Source organism: Taudactylus pleione, unplaced genomic scaffold (genome assembly GCF_031769625.1).
Source record: "Taudactylus pleione unplaced genomic scaffold, aTauple2 ptg000046l, whole genome shotgun sequence".
Taxonomy (NCBI): Eukaryota; Metazoa; Chordata; class Amphibia; order Anura; family Myobatrachidae; genus Taudactylus; species Taudactylus pleione.
The window spans coordinates 5,174,593-5,178,835 of record NW_028284448.1 but is presented as its reverse complement, the minus strand read 5'-3'; the positions used below and the strand labels follow the sequence as shown (position 1 = coordinate 5,178,835).

The 4,243-nt window shown below is 42.0% G+C and overlaps 1 pseudogene; it reads left to right on the top strand.

The window, feature by feature from the left end:
• The first annotated feature begins 1,594 nt into the window (after positions 1 to 1,594).
• LOC148537638 (uncharacterized) lies at positions 1,595 to 3,620 on the top strand (annotated as a pseudogene).
• Positions 3,621 to 4,243: the final 623 nt, after the last annotated feature.

Sequence of the window (4,243 nt, the reverse complement as noted above, 5' to 3'; positions counted from 1 at the left end):
AGAAGAACAAAATAAAGGTCCTAGAAAGACAGACACCCATTTTTGTGGAAACTGTAGATGGTTCACCCCTGAACTCCGGTCCTGTTACTCATGAAACTGAAACCTTGGAACTAGCAATTGAATCATGTGACTATGAGACTATTACATTTCTCCTGATCTCCTCTCCCCAATTTCCCATTATTCTAGGAATTCCTTGGTTAGCTGCAAATAATCCAACCATCAACTGGGAAGCAAAGACAGTTTCATTCTCTCAGGAGATTGGTGGCTCTGAGGCTAAAGCTAAACCCTCTCATATAGAGGAGAACAAGAGTTGCAATTCCCTGCCAGCATTGGAACAATTACCTCCACAATATCAAGAGTTTGGTGATGTTTGTGATAAAAGGAATGCTGACAAACTACCACATCATAGACCATATGATTGCCCAGTGAATTTGTTACCTGGGGCCACCATACCTTTTGGATGCATTTACCCATTAGCTGAACCTGAAATGAAGGTCCTTTAAAGACTATCTTGATGAAAATAGTACAAAAGCATTTATTCATCCTTCAACATCACCAGCAGGAGCGCCTATTTTCTTTGTGAAAAAGGATGGTTCATTAAGACCATGTATTGATTATAGGGAACTGAATAAAATGACAATTAAAAATCGCTATCCTCTTCCCCCTCATTTCAGAATTGTTGGAGAGGCTTCGAACAGCTAAAATTTTCACTAAATTAGATCTACGAGGGGCATATAACTTGGGCCCTCATTCAGAGGCGGTCGCAAAAAGTGAGCACTCGCTCTGAATCAGGGCGGCCACTTTTGCTTTGAAAGGCGGCCTCCTGACCGCTCATTAAGCTGTGCTTTAGCGACTGACCAGGTGATGGTCGCGATGGTCAAGTCCATTGCGACCATCGGGGCTTGCGACGAGACCCTTGTGGTAGGGTCTCATCTACCGCAAGCCCCAGGTAGCTTCCTGCTCTAACAGAGCAGAGAGCTCCCTACTGTCATCACCTTGTGATGTCAGTAGGGCCGCCTACAAATGGCAGGCGTTCCTTCAGGAACGCCTTCATTTGTCCGGCCACCCCCCCACCCCGCCTACAAAATGGGGTGAGCTGTCAATCAACATTGACAGCCACCCCTTTTGTAGCGAGCCCCAGAGCGCAAACATTTCTCTCTCACTCTGGGGCTTGCGCACGCGGCATGTGCGCAGTGCTCCACCATTGACCCGCTTGCGAGTGCATATGTGCTTGCGAGAGGTTCTGAATGAGGGCCTTAATCCACATAAGACCTGGCAATGAGTGGAAGACTGCATTTCGTACCCAATATGGACATTATGAAAATTTGATAATGCCTTTTGGGCTGTGTAATGCCTTTCAACATTCCAACATTTTATAAATAATGTTTTTAGAGATCTAATTGATCAGTTCATTGTCGTATATCTTGATGACATACTAATCTTCTTAAATTCCCAGGAAGAACAACACCAACACGTTCGAACTGTGCTTGAGTGTCTTCGTGAGCATCAGTTATACATTAAGCTGGAGAAGTGTGAATTCAATCAAACTCAGGTTTAATTTTTGGGTTACATCATTTCACCTGAAGGCTTAAAGATGGATCCTGACAAGATTCAGTCTAATGTAGATTGGCCAACTCCAAGAAATATTAAAGAGGTTCAAAGGTTTATAAGTTTTGCCAACTTCTGTAGACACTTCATTAAATATTTTGCCAAGATCGCGGCACCAATTACTCTTTTAACCAAGAAGGGATTATCTTTCCTTTGGTCTCCCGAAGCTGAAAATGCGTTTTCCTTGCTGAAGACAAAATTTACGACAGATACCATACTAATTTATCCCAACCCAGAGCTCCCTTTTATTCTCGAGACAGATGCTTCAGATTCTACAGTTGGGGTGATTTTGTCACAAAGAGTAGGAGAGAAAATGTTATTGCATCCATGTGCCTTTTTCTCCCGTAAAATGACTGCCTCTGAACGAAATTATGACGTGGGAAATAAAGAACTATTGGCAATTACAGATCACCAAAATTTAGAGTTTGTTCAGTCTGCTAAGAGACTTTCAACCCGGCAAGCCAGATGGAGCTTATTCCTGAATCGTTTTGAATTTGTTATTTCTTACAGACCAGGATCCCGCAATGGCATATAGTAATGACACTCAAGTAGAATCAGAAGAAACAATCATCCCTAAGTCAATCTTTTTAGGAGCTATTGGCACAGGTGAGCTGATATCTGATATCAAAGAAGGCTACAGGACAGATCCCATCCTGTTAAGTCCTCCTTTAGATGTACATTTAGCCTACAGGAACAACTTATGGAAATACGAACATTGCTTGTATGTACCAGCATCAGCACGATTAAAAGTACTGCAATTTGTCCATGACTCTACACTGGCAGGCCACAAGGGTGTGCAAATAAACCATGAACTGTTATCTCGTTATTTCTGGTGGCCAAAATGTAAAGAGGATGTTAAAAAATTTGTACTATCTTGCAGTATTTGTGCCCAATCATTACCTATTCCCTCTCGTCCATGGGGGTCAATTTCCCTGGACTTTATTGTTGAGTTACCTCCATCAAAAGGTATGACTATCAGTAGTGATATGACAATCTTAGTGGTGGTGGATTGACTAACTAAGATGGCCCACTTTGTGCCCTGTCATGGACTACCCTCTGTGAAAGAAACAGCAGAATTGTTGATTAAAGAAGTGTTTCAACTACATGGGGTACCTGATAATATGGTTTCAGATTGGGGGGTTCAATTTTCTTCACATTTTTGGAAGCAATTTTGTACAGCTCTCGATATAAAGATTAACTTGTCAACCGCCTTCCATCCACAATCAAATGGACAAACAGAGCGAACCAACCAGACATTAGAATAATATTTAAGGTGTTATATTTGCCATCTGCAAGATGATTGGGTTGATGTTCTCCCAATGCAGAATTTTCATATAATAACTCTCAACATTCCCCCACCAAACAGTCCTGTTTTTTCCAATCTGGGGTATCACCCAAATCTGCTCCCTAATTTTCCACAGGATTGCACTATTCCTGCTGTTGCTGAAAGACTACAATCTCTACAAAGTAATCTTGAGGTGTTAAAAGAAACATTGCATCATGCCCAGGACAGTTATAAGAGAATTGCTGATAGGCAACATAAAGCTGCACCAGTTTTTAAGATTGGCGACAAAGTCTGGCTCTCTACACGAAATCTAAAAATAAGTGTGCCTACTCCAAAACTAGGGCCAAAATTCATAGGTCCATTTAAGATCTTAGCTCAGGTCAATCCAGTTTCCTTTAGGCTTGAACTTCTGGAGTCCATGAGGATTCATCCAGTTTTTCACAGTGCCTTGTTGAAAAAAGGTGTGCCAAATCCATTTCCTGGACGTATCTTAGCTCCCCCAGATCCTGTCCGAGTAAATTAACATGAGGAATATTTGGTAGAGGGAATTCTGGATTCACGCATTCATCGAAACAAGCTTCAATATTTGATAAAATGGCAAGTATATGGCCCAGAAGACAATTCATGGGAACCAAAAGAGAATGTTCATGCCCCTCAATTACTGCGTGAATTCCAAAAGAGATATCCAAATAAACCCGGCAAATTACCATCCAGAGGACGTTGTTGAAGGGGAGAATACTGTAAGCAATTGCATCTGACTATCACACCTCCGACCACAAGAGGTCACTATTTGTTTCTGATTTGCCCTTAACCAAGATGGCCAGTGCAATCTCAGTGGACTCCATCTTGGATCCTATTTCCTGTTTGGGCCTATAAATAGCCATTTCCTAATTTAAACAATGCTTGAGTATTCTGCTTGCTCAGTTCCTGTTACTTGTTCCTGCATACCTGATTTACCTGTGATTAACTCCTGGTGTACCAACATTGGCATACATCTGATTGCCTGCTTGGATACTGACCGGATCTTCATATACTGGTTCAGTTCCTGAATACCCGGCTGCTTATATACCTTCTTTTGGCTACTGGACTTCAGGTATGTTACCAAGGATGTGACAGAGAATTTGGCCCACAGAAGCTTCATAGGGTCCAGTTGGAGATGTAGAGCAACCATATATTTTTGTTGATATTGATCTATATAAGCCCTAGTTAGAACCTTTATTGTGAACATCCTACAGGGCTGCTGATTATAACATTTTAAGGGGCCTTTTCGTCATCGTAGGCCGTATGGCCTCCGATGATTTAGTATTGAACTCGCTGTGAGGGAATCCGCTCGAATTCTTCGCCGTCTGA